This window comes from Amphiura filiformis, chromosome 18, assembly GCF_039555335.1.
Source record: "Amphiura filiformis chromosome 18, Afil_fr2py, whole genome shotgun sequence".
In the NCBI taxonomy this organism is placed as follows: Eukaryota; Metazoa; Echinodermata; class Ophiuroidea; order Amphilepidida; family Amphiuridae; genus Amphiura; species Amphiura filiformis.
Window position 1 is genome coordinate 14,776,180 of NC_092645.1, and position 20,183 is coordinate 14,796,362.

At 38.3% G+C, this 20,183-nt stretch overlaps 1 protein-coding gene across 1 annotated transcript in view; it reads right to left on the reverse strand.

Moving 5' to 3' along the window:
- The window catches only part of LOC140139905 (gamma-aminobutyric acid type B receptor subunit 1-like), a 170,235-nt gene that overhangs the window by 123,435 nt on the left and 26,617 nt on the right, over positions 1-20,183 (reverse strand). The gene's annotated exons all lie outside the window — the stretch shown is intronic.

The window sequence follows — 20,183 nt, forward strand, 5'->3', positions numbered from 1 at the left end:
ATCATCATCTGCATTAACATTATCAAGACATTCTTGCCATTTAACATTAGCCAATTTGTTCTTTAACTTATTAATATTGTAGTTATTGTGTACTCTTTTGTATGTTGCCTTTTTACACGGAATATCTGATACATCTAGATTTGTAGACAAGATAGTAGGGAAATGGTCACTTATATCAGTAACTAAAATAGCAGATTGTACAATATTTTCATTATTCGTTAATATGTTATCGATTAATGTAGCAGATGTTTCTGTTATTCTGGTCGGTTTGTAAATAGTTGGCATTAAGGAATAAGAGTAAATTAGATCTAAGTAGTCATGGATAGGTTTTTCATTTTCCACTTTCAGGAGATCTATATTGAAGTCACCCATAACGTAGGCTAATTTTTTTTCAGTGTTTATTTTTTGAAAGACAGGGTCTATATCTAATATAAATTCGTTTATCGCTGTATGAGCTCTGTACACCACACCAACAATAATATTGCGACTTTTTACATTTTCTATTTCAATGAAACATGACTCATAATTTGATGTTGCCTTACTCAAATCTTTACGTAGCTTATAAGTAAGTTTGTCGGAAATGTACATACCTGCGCCACCTTTCTCTTTTCCGACTCTATTAGTATATTCAAAATTATATCCAGGGATTTTGTAAAAGTCATGTGGTTTATCTTTCAAGTGTGTTTCAGAAATGCCTATAATGGTGAAATCATGGTTAACAGATTTAACACATTCATTCATTTTATCGAAATTTTTAGACATGCTTCTAATATTAATGTTCATAAAATTTAATTTGCCCTCCTTAAGGAATGAACATTGACTAGGTGTGGTATAATTACATTCATGATTACAACTAACATTAGCAACATCATCTTTGTCTCTAGAACTACTTCCAAATCGCAATGGATTAAAAATCATATCATCATATTTCTTAAGGTCTATATTTGGAATATGTGTTTCATTAATGAGTTGAGATATATCTGTGTTATTATCATCATCAATACTAGTATTTTCTTCTACCAATTGAATACATTTATTACATGTCCATTCATTACATTTCAGGCGTCGAATTTCATTCGGTTTTAGATTAGTACATTTTTTGTGAACAAATCCCTTGCAATTTCTACATGTTATATTTTTATGACAATCTTTTACTATTTTTGAGCACGAAACACAGATATCTTTACATACAACAGACATACAATTATATAAATATCAATAATCTAAAAAACAAACACCTGAAAAGAAACACTTCTTTCAAAATATAAGCGTTGTACCAAATGATAAGAAGTTTCTTTTTAAGCAGATTTAGTGATCAACCAGTCACTGCAGCATGTTATATAATATCATTATACATATTATTAGAGGTTCAACATAGGCCAATTAAACATTTAAACACAATATTAATAATAATAAAATCAAGATGAACAGCGAGACTGGTTTAACAGCAACCAGAATAATAAAATTCTATAGACAAGAAAACATTCCCTCATATTGCAAAAACTATTAAAATGTGACTTTAATTGTCAGTTAGAATTAACTAAAGGATAAAGATTTAGCTATGTTTCATTTGGCAAAACAAGATAATATTTTTTTAATCTAAAAAAAATCAGTGCTGTATATTTCTAGAATGTGGAGTAGCAGTAGTAATAATTACATACAGGTTTGTCAGCATGTTGAATAGTAGGTGATGAATAGTTGATGTGAGTGAGTGTGACATAAATGTCATACCAGGTACCTATAGATCCACAATATCAAGGAATAATGCAAACGTGGAAAATGTTGCGCTACATTTATTTCTACAATTTCCGCCCGTCGAGCAGTTTGAAAATGTATGAAATGAAATTGTACTATATAATTTTGTTGCTTGTGTGGATTTTTTCTATAGGCCTATGATGAATAGTGCATAATCAGATAGCAAACAGTAGCACATTTACTGAATTCACATACTATCTTCCTTAGATAAAAACAGTAGCGGACTGACTTACTATCTTTAGTAGATAATAAATAGTAGTAAATTTACTGAATTTACTGACTGGCTATTTCAGTAGATAGCAACCAGTAGCACATTAACTGAAATCACTGGCTGGATAATTTCAGTAGATAGCAACTAGTAGCACATTTACTGAAATCACTGACTGAATAATTTCAGTAGATAGCAACTAGTAGCACATTTATTGAATTTGGTGGCTGCTATCTTCAGTAGATAGCAAACAGCAAATTTACTGAATTCATTGGCTGGCTATCTTCAAAAGATAGCAAGCAGTAATAAAAAATACTGAATCATTAGCTGGCTATCTTCAGTAGATACCAAACAGCAGCAAACTTACTGAATTCTTTGGCTGGCTATCTTCAGTAGATAGCTCCCAGTATCAAATGAACTGAATTAATTAGCTGACTATCTCAAGTTGATAGCAACCATTAGCATATTTACTGAATGCATTAGCTGGCTATCTTCAGCAAATAACAAAAAGTAGCAAATTTACTTAATGCATTAGCTGGCTATCTTCAGTACATAGCTCCCAGTAGCAAATGTACTTAATTACTTGGATGGCTATCTTCAGTAGATAGTATACAAATATATACTGCCATGAGAGGTTCTGGTTAAAACTATGGGCCCGAGGTGAGATCAAAATAGTATTAATTGATCTTAACGAGGGACCATAGTTTTAACCAGAACTTCGAATAAAGGCAGTATATATTTGTTTTATATTAATATACTCTTTGTTCATTGATTGGTTAAAAGAAAATTATTTGACGTTTGGACTCTCTAGCTTCTATCCTGAGTGAACGGCACGACCAATTTAAGCACAACCTATATTTTGCCCTTCAAAAAAAATCGAATAGGCTAATATCGGGCTAACCAATTACAGCAGCGCAAAATCATGCTATGGCAGTTTCGCGTGCGTGAACTGTTCCGTCGCATCGAATGCGCACACGCGGAAGGCATGGTCAAAAGTACTATTTACGGCTTGGAGGTACTATTTACGGCTCATCCGGGACATTGAAAATACTATTTACGGCTTTGAGGCACTATTTACGGATAGGAATACTGATGGTAGAACTATTTTTTTTGGTCATGTGATCCACTTTTAACCAATCAATGAACAAGAATATATTAATGAAGTATATAATAATCAGTAGCACATTTGTTTTACTGAATTAATTAGCTGGCTATCTTCAGTAGATAACAAACAGCAGCAAATGTACTGAATTTGTTGGCTGGCTATCTTCAGTAGATAGCAAATAGTAACATGTTTACATAATTCATGTAAAATCACATACAAAACATGAAACTATAGCTTGGTTTTAAAGAACTCCCCGGTTTGGTTTTGACAACAAGCAATATAAACCATGGAAACTATTACGAGAACAGTAAGAACATTTTGACAGCTTGTGGTTTTATGTTGTAGTAAATAATGTCTCACCACATTGATAATGAAATATGACATGAATGTTGTAGTAAATATTGGCTCATCACATTATCCATCTAATTTGACATGAACACTTGCTCTTGCCAATATTAATCATATTGATGATGACTAATGGACATTCTCACAACTCAATCAGGATAAGTTTGTTTAACTCTCTCCATGTGGGTGTCGACTGCTGGTGACAGGTTTCATTTTTTTTTATAAATTCAAAAATTTCAGAATTGTACATTTTCATGACAATATTTGGAATCAGCAAGAAAAATGCATTAAAATGAGTACAAACAAGTCTAGTATTGGTTCAGTGGTTCTTAAGATAGCTCTTGATATTTTGGAAAATGCACACAGAGCATTTAAATGCATCCAACTTTAATTTAGATTGAGGGTTTCTATGTGGGATTTAATAACCAACTTCTTTGTAGAGTCTTTGAACTGATAGATAGCATTTACTTTGATTAGTGACACTCTACTCATGAACCACTGAGTGCATGGTAAATCCTGCAACCACAAAATGAACGTAAAGCCGCTAGCAGCTAGTTGGTAGTTTTGAGAGGTCCTGGCTACTGAGTTGGTGTGTTGTTTCACAAGCCCCTATACAAGCCAATAATATATCTGTATGTCCTTTGTGAATGGGGGCATTGGCATAAATCCCAAAAATGGACAGGGGGCGCGAAAAGCAAAATGACTCATTTTTTTATTCTTTTCTGCCACTTTTTGACAATTCAGATGCACCTACCGTATTTCATCAAATAAGCGCCCCCGGGGCGTTACATTTTCCCAAAGGGGGCGGCGTTTATTCAAGGTCAATTTTAGAACGATAATTCACATTAAAATCATTAGGTAAACTTAAAACTCACGCTAAAATGACGAACTATGAACTAGAAACACTGACTTCTGGTTCACTTCACTGTTTCCAATCCAGATTTTCGCCACAAAGTGACGCTATTATCGACCATGTGAGCAACTTGGTAAGCTTACTACACAAGATAGCATGGAAATATCAGAATTTTTGAAACATCTTGGTTGAAAAAAGTGGTGGGGGGCGTTTATTTGAGGGGGGGTGACTATTTGACGAAATACGGTATACAAGGTGTATAAAGCTGCGCTTGGAAAATAAACCATGCAGACGACACAGACACATCGTTAAACGGTTATGAACAACGGTGAAACTTGATTGTATCCCTAAAAATAGACCATAAATTAATACTGTAAAAATTAGAATATCACCATGGTAACCAGTCTGGGGCTATAATTGGCTCGATATTAAAAGTGTTTTATCACCAACACAAATCGGAAACAGAATACAACCAATGTATATTGATTTCCTATAAATGTGCATATGAAAACATTTCCCGTTAATTACCTTACGAATCCAACACCTGCAAACCACATTGGAAACATACCAAATATAGAAGGTGAAAAAAAAATCACAAATATTGATTTCTTTTGAGATAATAATGATTCATTATCTACATAATAATTGCCCCCAGAAATTTATCAGCTGTGCTTTTTGTTCAATTATTTGTGTTAAATTTACAGTTACTAAGGCTTATACTGCTTGCTGTCAAAACCAGCACTGGGATTCTTTACAGCTGAGCTAATAGTTTGATCATGGAGGTATATAAATATTTATTTATTTATATACCTCCATGGTTTGATGCTTTGCATGTGATTCCATTGTGATACATATTTCGTATCCATAGGCTGTTCCCTTGTGGCGTGTGCCCTTTTCGTGTTTACTTTTTTCCCATGTGACCTGCCACACAGACAACGAACCTTTGTTTTGCTTAGTGGCGCCACGGTTCGTTGTCTGTGTGGCAGGTCACATGGGAAAAAGTAAACACGGAACAAGGGCACACGCCACAAGGGAACAGCCTATGGATACGAGGCCTATCACTACGCAGCGGCATGCGCAAAGGGGGAGGGCAGGCATGCGCCCCCACTTTTGTCAGTCAGTTGAGAGAAATGTACCAAATCGGGGGAGAATTAGGATCAAAGGTCGTTTAGGGGTAATTTCTGGTATGTAGGAAATGGTATTTGACAGTCACTAGCCTAAATATACTACCAGTGCTAATATGCTGTCAGCAGTAGATAGCAGATGATTCAGCAGAAAGCCAGCCTTTAAGGTTGGTCTGAACCCTGGAATTATGGAAACTTTCGGGCCTCATAACTTCTAAATTGTTGGTCTAAAGTATATAAAAGTATACATATTTAGAATGGCAAAGACTTGATAAGTTCATCTGTGAGGTCAAATTTGGGCCAAAATGGCACTTTTATTTAAAATCTAAAAATAATGGTTTTGGCCCACTTCTTTTGTGCACCGTAACAAAAAACAATTTTGAGCCAAAATTTTTTTCTTAATTTTTAAAAACTAGATCAAAATATCTAGGACCTTTTTTCATTTTTTGAATTTTGACCAATTTCACCAAAAATATTTGAAAATTGGGCCAAAATTTCTCAAAGTTAGTCGAAATTCAAAAAAATGAAAAAACAGGTCCTAGATATTTTGATCTAGTTTTTAAAAATTAAGAAAAAAAAATTTTGGCCCAAGAATTTTTTTGTTACAGTGCAAAAAAGAAGTGGGCCAAAAACCGTTATTTTTGGGATTTTGGGCCAAAAGTGCCATTTTGGCCCAAATTTGACCTCACAGATGAACTTACCAAGTCTTTGCCATTCTAAATATGTATACTTTTATATACTTTAGACCAACAATTTAGAAGTTATGAGGCCCGAAAGTTTCCATAATTCCAGGGTTCAGACCAACCTTAAGGGGGTACTACACCCCTAGCCAATTTTGTGCCTATTTTTGCATTTTTCTCAAATATTATAGCGCATAGGTGACAAGTAAGATATGTATATTATAGGGGCACGAACTACAACTACTGCACTGAAAATTCAGCAACTCAAGGCAAGTAGTTATTGATTTATTGATCAAATATTGGTTTTCCCTCATTTTTGATTTTGATTTGATTTGTTCGGGTTTTTGACAACCCTGGATAACCCAAGAAAGCCTCTATTGAAGCTTATTTTCATTGGGGTCCATTTGAACACCCGGACGGGTTGGGAACAGCCAGGGGTTAACACCCTACTCTTTTCGAAACTGGTTGCGAGATACATGTACAGGTATGGCTCTCTGTACACGGGACCGACGGCTTAACGTCCCCTCCGAATGACGGAGTACTTTCATGATTCATTTACCCAATTCTAAATGAACCATGGGGAGAGCGGAAGTCTGAATTTAATCTACAGAAGTTTCCAATTAATTTCAGACTTTTTTTTTTTCCAAGTCAATATCCCAGCAAATCGCCACCACTGGGAATCGAACCCGGGACCTCATGCACTAAAGGCAAGTACCCTAACCGTTGCGCCACGCTCTCCCATTTTTGACTGTAACTCCACAACTGTTGTCTGTGCTGAAATAAAATTTCCACCAATGTGCTATAGTTTTTAAGAAAAATGCAAAAATAGGCACAAAATTGGGCAGAGGTGTAGAACACCCTTAAGTGTGGGGACCAAAGGCAAACTTTCATCCCCATTTGTCAATTTTTAGTCATTTTAATGACACTTTACTCTTTGTTGTCCCCATTTCATCACTGAAAAATTTCTGTGGGTGGGAAATCTGTCTCCCCTGGCTCCCCGCTGGCTATACAACTGAGATGATTGACAACTTGCACTATATAGTATGTCTTGATTTAATCCGAGAGTAATGCCATGTTGGATTTCACAGTGGCAGCTTTGAAACTGTGCATTTACAATGGTGCGGCACCACAGTATGGACAAGTCACACTTCTATGCGTGTATATGCCTAGCAGGATTATGTTAGTATGCCCGATTCGAATCTGTCACTACAAAATCCAACATGCCGTTACTCTCAACAAGACAAGACAGATTAATACTGACAACATTTATGCAGTCATTTGCTATCTACTACTGATAGCACATTAATTAGTACTATATTTAGGCTAATGACTGTCAAATACATTTCCAACATACCAGATATGAATCCAAAATGACCTTTGACCCTAATTCTGTGTACACCCTATTAAAATATAATTTAAAGAATCAACACATACCTGTTGTCATGGCAGCAGCAGAAATGGCAGTGTCCGGATATGGAAAGAAAAAATAAAAAGAAGCAAAAATATTGTCAATCATTTGATTCAAGTGTACTACATGTACAAAAGTGTAAAGGTTTGAAATATGCTATTCTTGTGCTTGTTACACTTTATTCTTAGTCAGTGGGAGTGGTCTATTACGTAAACACATAATCTGATTAGATAATCGCATGATTTTTGGTGTCGTCTATCAGGCTGTAGATGACCCCACGTCATCATGAATGTTGTTAACACGTAACACGCTCATAGAGGTGCGCGTATGCATCGCGTTGTATCCATGGACGCAGTGTGGAATACTCGCACACGCTAGCAGTACGTGCAACAAAAGATGTGAAGTTGTAAACAAGTTTCGTTCATTTTAGAAAAAGGGGAGTTTTTATAGCGGTAACTTAATTTTTGCTTTAAAAAAATGTACAGTTATTAAAATAATATTTAACTGACTAAGAATTTTTACTATTCTCTACCTACATGTATGATAGACGACAGGCAGGTCCAATATTTTTATCGTAGTGATACTCAAAATATTGGACCTGCCTGTCGTCTATCACACAGTAGATGATAGGCAAAATAAAAATTCCTATCGTTTATTCTCTAAGTAAACGATATGTGACCAGCTTCAACAAAACCCGGAACAAGTCGCCAGACATGATATTTGACTGTGAGACTAAGTGGACTTTCAAATCCATGAAAGTACTTATTAAAGAGGGGTTTATTTAATCAATAATTAACAGTTGAACTATGATAATCCCATTCAATCCTGTGTAAGGCAGGAAACTAATTGGCCCATTACTCAGAATAGCAATTTGGCAAAAATAACAAGGTATCATTTACAAAAATATCCATATCTTGAAAAGTATTGATGCTATTTATATAATTTTGGAATCATTTTAAAGCTTACTGTCTAGTGCTTACATTTGTATTCAAATCATGAAATGTCAAAAATGGTACTTGTTCCTGGTTTTGTCAGAGCGGGTCACATATCGCTCTAAGCGTACAGGATCAAAATTTCACTGTGTTTTTTCCCAAGCTAATCACAATGTAAAATGTCTGGCAATATGAAATGATAAAATTTCCACTTCACAAGTGACCTTAATGCTCTGCATGCTGGCCATAGGCTTCAAGATAAAAAGTCACAAGTTTTGAGATATTTTCTCAAAATATCAAGAGCTATCTTAAGAACCGCTGAACCAATATTAGGCTTGTTTGTACTCATTTTAATGCATTTTTCATGCTGAATTCAAATATGGGCATGAATATTTACAATTCTGAAATTTTTGATTTAAAAAAAATTGACACTTGTCGTCTGCAGTTGACACCTGTGGGTGAAGAAGGGTTAAAATAATGTAAACCTGGTAATCATTACACACTTTATCTTTTGTGCTTTGTTAATTTTGAATGGTTTCATTTGCTTCCTTACATTAAACTATACACAAAAGTACTATTTGTGTGCTATTATTTTCGCAGTAGCTGCTTGGAATGTAAAAACTACGAACATATAAAACCTGTCTGTGATGTACCAATGGCACCACCACCACCCCGGACCCCCACTGGTTATATGAGACCTGTCTGTGATGTACCAATGGCACCACCACCACCCCGGACCCCCACTGGTTATATGAGACCTGTCTGTGATGTACCAATGGCACCACCACCACCCCGGACCCCCACTGGTTATATGAGACCTGTCTGTGATGTACCAATGGCACCACCACCACCCCGGACCCCCACTGGTTATATGAGACCTGTCTGTGATGTACCAATGGCACCACCACCACCCCGGACCCCCACTGGTTATATGAGACCTGTCTGTGATGTACCAATGGCACCACCACCACCCCGGACCCCCACTGGCTATATGAGACCTGTCTGTGATGTACCAATGGCACCACCACCACCCCGGACCCCCACTGGTTATATGAGACCTGTCTGTGATGTACCAATGGCACCACCACCACCCCGGCCCCCACTGGCTATATGAGACCTGTCTGTGATGTACCAATGGCACCACCACCACCCCGGACCCCCACTGGTTATATGAGACCTGTCTGTGATGTACCAATGGCACCACCACCACCCCGGCCCCCACGGGCTATATGAGACCTGTCTGTGATGTACCAATGGCACCACCACCACCCCGGCCCCCACGGGCTATATGAGACCTGTCTGTGATGTACCAATGGCACCACCACCACCCCGGACCCCCACTGGTTATATGAGACCTGTCTGTGATGTACCAATGGCACCACCACCACCCCGGACCCCCACTGGTTATATGAGACCTGTCTGTGATGTACCAATGGCACCACCACCACCCCGGACCCCCACTGGCTATATGAGACCTGTCTGTGATGTACCAATGGCACCACCACCACCCCGGACCCCCACTGGTTATATGAGACCTGTCTGTGATGTACCAATGGCACCACCACCACCCCGGCCCCCACTGGCTATATGAGACCTGTCTGTGATGTACCAATGGCACCACCACCACCCCGGACCCCCACTGGTTATATGAGACCTGTCTGTGATGTACCAATGGCACCACAACCACCCCGGCCCCCACTGGCTATATGAGACCTGTCTGTGATGTACCAATGGCACCACCACCACCCCGGACCCCCACTGGTTTATATGAGACCTGTCTGTGATGTACCAATGGCACCACCACCACCCGGCCCCCACTGGCTATATGAGACCTGTCTGTGATGTACCAATGGCACCACCACCACCCCGGCCCCCACTGGCTATATGAGACCTGTCTGTGATGTACCAATGGCACCACCACCACCCCGGACCCCCACTGGTTATATGAGACCTGTCTGTGATGTACCAATGGCACCACCACCACCCCGGACCCCCACTGGTTATATGAGACCTGTCTGTGATGTACCAATGGCACCACCACCACCCCGGCCCCCACGGGCTATATGAGACCTGTCTGTGATGTACCAATGGCACCACCACCACCCTGGCCCCCACTGGCTATATGAGACCTGTCTGTGATGTACCAATGGCACTACCACCACCCCGGCCCCCACGGGCTATATGAGACCTGTCTGTGATGTACCAATGGCACCACCACCACCCCCAGCCCCCACTGGCTATATGAGACCTGTCTGTGATGTACCAATGGCACCACCACCACCCCGGCCCCCACGGGCTATATGAGACCTGTCTGTGATGTACCAATGGCACCACCACCACCCCCCGGCCCCCACGGGCTATATGAGACCTGTCTGTGATGTACCAATGGCACCACCACCACCCCGGCCCCCACGGGCTATATGAGACCTGTCTGTGATGTACTAATGGCACCACCACCACCCCGGCCCCCACTGGCTATATGAGACCTGTCTGTGATGTACCAATGGCACCACCACCACCCACGGCCCCCACTGGCTATATGAGACCTGTCTGTGATGTACCAATGGCACCACCACCACCCCGGCCCCCACGGGCTATATGAGACCTGTCTGTGATGTACCAATGGCACCACCACCACCCCGGCCCCCACTGGCTATATGATACCTGTCTGTGATGTACCAATGGCACCACCACCACCCCGGCCCCCACTGGCTATATGAGACCTGTCTGTGATGTACCAATGGCACCACCACCACCCACGGCCCCCACTGGCTATATGAGACCTGTCTGTGATGTACCAATGGCACCACCACCACCCCGGCCCCCACTGGCTATATGAGACCTGTCTGTGATGTACCAATGGCACCACCACCACCCACGGCCCCCACTGGCTATATGAGACCTGTCTGTGATGTACCAATGGCACCACCACCACCCCGGCCCCCACGGGCTATATGAGACCTGTCTGTGATGTACCAATGGCACCACCACCACCCCGGCCCCCACTGGCTATATGAGACCTGTCTGTGATGTACCAATGGCACCACCACCACCCTGGCCCCCACTGGCTATATGAGACCTGTCTGTGATGTACCAATGGCACCACCACCACCCCGGCCCCCACAGGCTATATGAGACCTGTCTGTGATGTACCAATGGCACCACCACCACCCCAGCCCCCACTGGCTATATGAGACCTGTCTGTGATGTACCAATGGCACCACCACCACCCCGGCCCCCACGGGCTATATGAGACCTGTCTGTGATGTACCAATGGCACCACCACCACCCCGGCCCCCACGGGCTATATGAGACCTGTCTGTGATGTACCAATGGCACCACCACCACCCCCGGCCCCCACTGGCTATATGAGACCTGTCTGTGATGTACCAATGGCACCACCACCACCCCGGCCCCCACGGGCTATGCCACTGTTACTACTAAAGGACATCGTCTACAGGACATTGGCATTAGAATCCCCACACAATATTTATCTTTGACAATCAGTGTTAGGTATACAATCACTTACAAATACAAATTACAACAGAATGTTACCAACATTTGTTTCTAGGAAAGCACAAAACTGGGGCATATTAAAGCCATAATATACGATCTTACATTATGAATTTGGTTAATTTGTTTTGAAACCTGATTTTTTTAAGCATATTTGAGTACAGAATAACAAAATTAAAATTTGATGGAAATTGTACATAATGACCCTATAATTAAATGCATGTGTCACAATCAAGAAATAACGAGTGCTATGTTGAAAAACTATCAAATCTGAGTTTGATATATAGCACTTTATATAACCACCTGTAGTACTTACTTAACACATGACTATAGATATCATTTGACATAATTTGCTATCTTCAGTAGATAGCATTTGACACACTTCAATTGGAAAAATATTCCACTGGAAGATACCAATTGGCCTTGCTATCTTATTTAAATAAAAATTATTATTATTGCTATCTTCAGTAGATAGCATTTACATGTACCTTTGTTATTTTCAGTACATAGTATTTGACATTGCTATCAGGCGGCGGATGACATGATCAAGCCGGCAACTTGTGAAACCGCCCGGCCATATGGCATTTTCCAATATGGTCGGTTAGTTTTGTGGGGTTCATTATCGAACCCCAACGGTTTTAGCTTGTATTTATATTATTTATCAACATAGGTCTATTTGTTTGTGATATTTCAAGCATTTTAAAATTTCAAAATAATCCCATTCAATTACACGGTTGACGATGAAAATTTACTGAATTTAGAGAATGCAATGCGGCCACCACCTGATTGCTATCTTTGGCTTTGCACCTTCTGATGAAGATGAACGTGATGACGGCAACAACAATAACATTGGCATCATTACTCCCACACAATATTTATCCTTCACTCACTATTTTTGTCACAATCAGTGTTAATGCATATTAATCATATAAAGTGATCAACATATTGATGTAAATACAACAGCTTGTCAACAACATCTGCTTCTTGGAAACCACAAACTGGGCCAAATTAATAATTAATTGCATGTGTCACATCCTATGTGGAAATGTAATGAATTTTGTGTTACAGCTAGTGGCATAACCCAAGTACAAAATCGTTTTTCAGGTATACAGGCTCAGAAATCCGACACAAATCCGTGAATCGTAAAAAGATTCTCATAAAACCTCGACCAGGCGAATCCATTCGCCTGGTCGATGTTTCTTTTTACGATTCATGAATAAACATTGAAAGCTCACAGAAAGAAAAAAGAAGTACCATGCAATTTTGACTCCTGGTTTGACTATTTGTACTTCATTTTTTAGACAACTGAACCCCCAAAAGGGTGAATTATGGTATAATTTACTTCAATCATTAATAATTTGAACAATAATACTGATTTGAGAGGGCATTTTAACAGTACAAACAGCCATTGGTTGTGTCCCAATCTTTCATTCGCCAAACCGGCCATCTTGGATGACTAAATCAGACCGATAAAGGCTTTTTTTTTCAATTGTTGTTTAGCGGGAGTGGGAGGCGAATCGAGGATTTTCATAAAAATCTCTTGCGAGAATCCAAATGGATTCGCCCGCTCTGCCAGATTTCTAGGCCTGGTATAACTCAGCCCTTTTAGGATGCCTTTTCCCTTTCTAGAATTCAAATAGAGTCACTCATTCAGGTAATCCCATTTGAAATTCACACTCCCTGTGTGAAAGATAAAAGTAATCTTTTCCATAGGGGGTGTATGGATTTCAAATAGTATTGCCCAATTAATGGTCTCTTTTCCAATCTACTTGATTCGGTAACCGCTGCTGAAATGTGAGAGCTAAAAATTTACCTCATTTTATGGATTATATAAGTTTTTGTATCAAAAACATCCTAAGGTCACCTCATTGTGTAATAACATATTGGGGTTAATGGACTATGGCCTTAAGATTGTAATAAATCCTAGTGAGAGTTATCACAAACCAAGTAATATGCTATAATTCCAGTTGACATCCATACACCCCTATGGAAGACATGGCCTTAATCTTCCACACAGGGAGTGTGAATGTCAATGGGGTTACCTGAATGAGTTCCATTTAAAATCTATAGAAATCCCCTATGGAAGACATGACTTTAATCTTCCACAAAGGGAGTGTGAATTTCAATGGAGTTACCTGAATGAGTGACTCCATTTGAAATATACACCTCCTATGAAGGATTACAATCATGTCTTCCATAGAGGTGTGTGAGTTACTGGAATGGCCTTATCCCTTTATAGATCCATGTTGGTTGTATCCAATTACATGCATGCTTAACTTATCAAATATTCACAAAGCTATCACATAACGTCATAATTGCCTCTGTAGTTTTCAATATTTTTCGTCACTTTGCCTCTGCAATCTTCAATATTTTTCGTCACTTTGCCCACATAGCCCTTGAATTAGTTATAAGCAATAGGAGGCATTGTACATTGCTGGTTCTAGTACATAGCACTTGACATTCGTCATTAGATAGGACTATTGGTAACATTTCACATGCTATCTTCAGTAGACAGCAATTAACATAGTTGTCTTTAGTAGTTAGCATTTGACATTGGCATTGCCAGTAATAGTAGATAGCCTTTGTTTGACATTGCTATCTTTAGTAGATAACCAATTGACATTGCTATCCTTCAGTATATCTTAGGTAGATAGCATCTGACATTGCTATCTTCAGTAGACAGCATTTAACATTGATATCATTAGCAGATACCATTTGACATTGCTATCTGCAGCAGATAGCCTTTGACATTGCTATTTTAGTAGATAGCATTTGACATTGCTATCTGCAACAGATAGCCCTTGACATCGCTATTTTTAGCAGATAGCATTTGATATTGCTATCTTCAGTAGACAGCATTTAACATTGATATCATTAGCAGATAGCATTTGACATTGCTATCTGCATTAGGAAGTATCAGGCATTGGTATCTTCAGTAAATGGGCATTTTACATAATAGATAGCATTTAACAGTGATAGCATTTGACATTGCTATCTTCAGTAGATAGCATTTGACATTGGTATCTTCAGTAGATAGCATTTGACATTGCTATCTGCAGTAGATAGCATTTGACATTGCTATCTGCAGTAGATAGCATTTGACATTGCTATTTTTAGTAGATAGCATTTGACATTGCTATCTGCAACAGATAGCCCTTGACATCGCTATTTTTAGCAGATAGCATTTGATATTGCTATCTTCAGTAGACAGCATTTAACATTGATATCATTAGCAGATAGCATTTGACATTGCTATCTGCATTAGGAAATATCAGGCATTGGTATCTTCAGTAAATGGGCATTTTACATAATAGATAGCATTTAACAGTGATAGCATTTGACATTGCTATCTTCAGTAGATAGCATTTGACATTGCTATCTGCAGTAGATAGCATTTGACATTGCTATCTGCAGTAGATAGCATTTGACATTGCTATCTTTTGAGATAACATGCTTTCTTTTGTACACGTAAATAACATGATACATTGATATCATTAGTAGATAGCATTTGACATTGCTATCTTCAGTAGATAGCATTTGACATTGCTATCTTCAGTAGATAGCATTTGACATTGCTATCTTCAGTAGATAGCATTTGACATTGCTATTTTCAGTTGATAGCATTTGACATTGCTAAGTTCAGTAGATAGCATTTGACATTGCTATCTTTGGTAAATAGTATTAGACTTCCAGATCACAACATTTTACATTTTCATCTCCATAAGATTGATATTATCATCCGTAGAGACAAGCAACTTATTTCAATAATGACCTTTTTCTCCGCTGAAAAACCTTTTAAGCTGCTCATGGCTTGTTAGCTTGTTAACAATCAATAAAGCCGCTTTATTGGCACCTTCCTTGGCTCTTAATGTGTTAAGTCTTGACAAATACAACATCTTTGCATTCTATTCAGTGAGCAAATTATCATACAGGGTGATCAAATCAAGCATATAGGGTGATTAAGAAGATGCTTGCAGCATCACAATTTGCATTTCCGTCTCTTGTATCTCTTGAGTTAATAAGCAATTCCAGTTGAAATCCATATGCTCCCTATGGAAGACATGACCTTAAACACCCACACAGGGAATGTAGATTTCAAATTAAATGTGGAAGATTTAAATCATGTCTTTCATAGTGGTGTATGGTTTTCAACTAGAATAACCCATTATTTCTGTTAACTTTTTGCACTGTAAAATCGAGATTTGAAGTCACATTTGAATTAGAAAAACTTGACACCGGTCATCATTACATCATTAGAAATCAAGTTCTAAAGTCAAGTTCTAAGGTTGAGTTCAAAACATGGCAACCCTGTTTACACACAAATGAAGTCAAGTTCAAATTGAACTGAAGTATAAATCTCTGTATAAATGGGGTCTATTATCATCCATGGATAAGTCTCTTTAATTTGCTGCTCTCTAATTTGCTCAATCATAGTTTTCTACATGTGACATTGTATTTTTGTTCCATATTTGTGCCTACATTATCTCAATTTCGTTTTTGCACCAAGAGTCTGACATGAGGCTAGTAATATGCCTGATGTATAGTTTTGTCAATAAAATATCTTGACCAGTCATTGGCCTAGTTCTTATTTTCTAGTTCTGAGAAATGGTCAATCCAGAATTTCAATAAGGTTATTATTGGGTTGCCCAGCAGTAGCATACATGGCAGACTAATAAATACATCAGCTGACCAGATGGCTTCAAGGAACTTAATACTCTACATGCTGGCCATAGGCTTCAACATTAAACAAAATTTTCTTTTAATATTTCTCAAATATAGCTATCTAAAGAACTACTGAACTAATACTAGGCTTGTTTGTACTCATTTTAACACATTTTTCATGCTGACTCCAAATATGGTCATGCAAAATTACAATTCTGAAATTTTTGAATTTTATAAAAATTGAAACTTGTCATCTACATTGGACACTTGCATGGAGTGTTAATCAACAACTAAACTTTACCATGCTTAGGGCTGAATAGAATACTACACTACAAAGTCATTTCTTTGCTTCCTTGTTTATCTATTTCTTTGTTTACTTGTTTATTTGTTCATTTCTAAATGCTAATTTACTATGCAATTCAATTATGGTATAGAGTCTCAAAACAAAGATGAAAATTTAATGAGAAATAGCATGGAAGGCCCTTTCAATCATGCATGGTACCCCCATCAATGAATAATAAGACTCATACTCTGATTTTTACTACTTCTCCGATTCAATAGTCCTTCTTACTGAAAGTAGCCCCTGAAATCGAAAGAAAACTATTTTTAGGCTTGTGGCTCAAAATAAATTATGGGTATAGCTCTCCCATGGTCATTTGTGTTAGGTGACTCACAAGGAGGGCAAACCAACTTTAAAGCTGGGAGTCAAACTTTGATGAAAAGTGTCAAAAAGGGGCTAAAAAGTACAAAAAAAGGCTAAAAATCTTACATAATATCAGGGTGGCCAGCAACCCACAGGGGGAGGGAGGAGAAGGGGCATGATTTCTAACAGGGGGATAGCTGCCCCCCTTGCCCCTGGCTACGCCACTGGTAACAAGTAAAATGTCAGTGCCCAGTTCTGTCTGACGTCCTGACCCTATTTCCAAGACCTGAACACACACATGGCCAAACCCTATAACCATTACCCTAACCCTTCTAGTATTTCACAGACATTATCACCAGCCATGTATTGGTTCAACATGATGCAACTGATCAAACTACATCATTACTGCTGTGTGCTTACCAGGGTGGTATACCTCAATTAATTTGATGGAAAAGCTACTTTGGTAGAATGTAGAAAGGATGCCATCAACATATGCCTCAATCTGCTTCCGTTAGTAAGAGCTATAGATTGATGCATACTTGGTCTATGGTGGAGGACATAAGCTTATCAATCTTTTTCAAAGTGGGTTGGTTTCCACATTACGCCACCCACCTTTGCACAGTATTTTAGTGGGACCTGAGAGCACATCAGACACACCATATATTGCATTCTAAATACAAGGAATGTTTTTCTGATATCAAATAATTTTCTTTTTTTTTAAATTCGCTATGGCAAATTAAAAATTGACATTTTTGACATAATTATATCAGTCCTCGAAGTCAACTTCATAAAGATCTAATAATATGTACTTAAATTGTATGTAGCTGGGATGAAAAGTTGACCATCATATGAAGATCTTGAGCTTTTGTATCGCAGAGATACATAAAGTTAGGTCTTTTTACTTTTTTGACACCCTAAACGGTATGCGCATGCATCCCTTCATCATCGCTTGCCCAAGAAAAACTACTTTTTCTACAATTTTTTTGCACAAGCATGATCTCGGAATACAAGCTAATACATTAACCTAGAGTCAGAAGTTTTCCGTTTTACGGAAAACGGGAAAAAATCACGGAATCGGAGGTACAACATGGAAAATGTCATTTTTGTATGACGTGACAAAAATTGTTAAAAGATAAGAGAAACATATGTTAAAAACAATCTTGAGTTGTGTGTGTCAATTTTTATGATAAAAAATACTGTTTAATAATACTGAAATAAAGGTATATTACCAAGGCATGAACCCCCTATCCATCCAAACATCGTAACAGTTGGCCTATTATCGTGAGAATATTCCAATCAGAGCATATTGATCACGATATTGAACAATTTATTGTGACATTAATATCTTTAACAATCATTGTTTATACATTTTAAGCTTTATTCATAAAACATGGATTTACAAATTTTACAACACGGATTACAACACGGAAAATGGATTTTAGAAAATGGTAAACTTCGGACTCTATAACTTCTATTCAACACAAATAGCTCAAAAACATGTCATCAAGTTTAATGGCACTTTTTGTACCCAAATTTTGAAAGCTAGGTCATTCTCAAAATGTACAAACATATTGGGGTCTCAGAACTGTGTCTTGATAGATGAGTATGATTGAGACCCTAGTTCATACTAAAGTCACAGAAGATATCACACCTTTCCCATAATCCTTTGTAATATGATACATCACCTCACTACATCAAATGACACAACTATTACTTTGTACAGATTCCCTTTGTTTTCATGTTCAGAATAAACCAGCTAAACAAGGGTCAATAGTCAAGAAATGATCATATTCTGCAAGATACGTACATGCTCTGTTCATTGAGGTCCTTTTGTCACTATTGACCCATTGCACTAGATAGCAAATCAGTACAGAAAATTGAAATGGAAGAAATGCATTGTGGGAAGTATAAGATATCCTTTCTGTACTAAAGTATTCAGGTCAGGTCAGAGCATGCAATATGATATATGATATGCATCCTGTAATCATCCAAACAAACATGTGCATCTTGTCCTATCTTGTCCTGCTGTACATTGACCTCAATACATCAGTCAATTAGATTACTAAACTGGCCTCAAAAAGAAACTTATAATTTTTCACAAGCTCATATCTTAAAATCCTCTCCATAAAAATGAACAAAAATTGCACACAGGATTACTTCAATACTCTACTCTAAACACTGGTCAGTAACCAAACAGTTGTCCAAATGACACAACAGCAAAATGCACTGACATGAACACCTTCCTGGACCACATTCACAGCCCAACAGACTTCTTTTGCTGGGTTCCAATTGTTCGCCTGTACATGAACAAAAATTACACACAGGATTACTTCAATACTCTACTCCAAACACATGTCAGTAACCAAGCAGTTGTCCAACTGACACAACAGTAAAATGCACTGACACGGAACAGCTTCCGAGACCACATTCACAGGCGAATAATTGGAACCCAGCAAAAGAAATCTTGTGTGTAATTTTTGTTCATTTTTATGGACAGAATTTTAAGATATGACCTTGTGAAAAATTATAAGTTTCTTTTTGAAGCCAGTTTAGATTCTAAACAAATGTTGTGTTTTTAGAACATTGAGCATTGTAATATTCCAGTTGAAATCCATGCACCTATGGAAGACATGATCTTAATCTCCCAGACAGGGAGGAGTAGCTTTCAAATAGAGTTACTCATTCAGGTAACCCCATTTGAAATTTACACTCCCTGTGTAGTAGACAGAGATGCCAGTAAGTTTCACTCAAAAAACCTAAAAAGCGTGTGAATGCAGGCCAAAAAGCCCCAAAACAGGCTGAAAATAAATAAAAACGCAGGAATTTTAACTCACAAAAAACCTGAATTCAGGTTAAAACCTGAAAACTGGCATCTCTGAGTAGATTAAGGCTGTTAAATTTCTCTGCACCCATGGTATATGGAGCAAAGAGATGCTCTATCAATTAGCCTCAAAA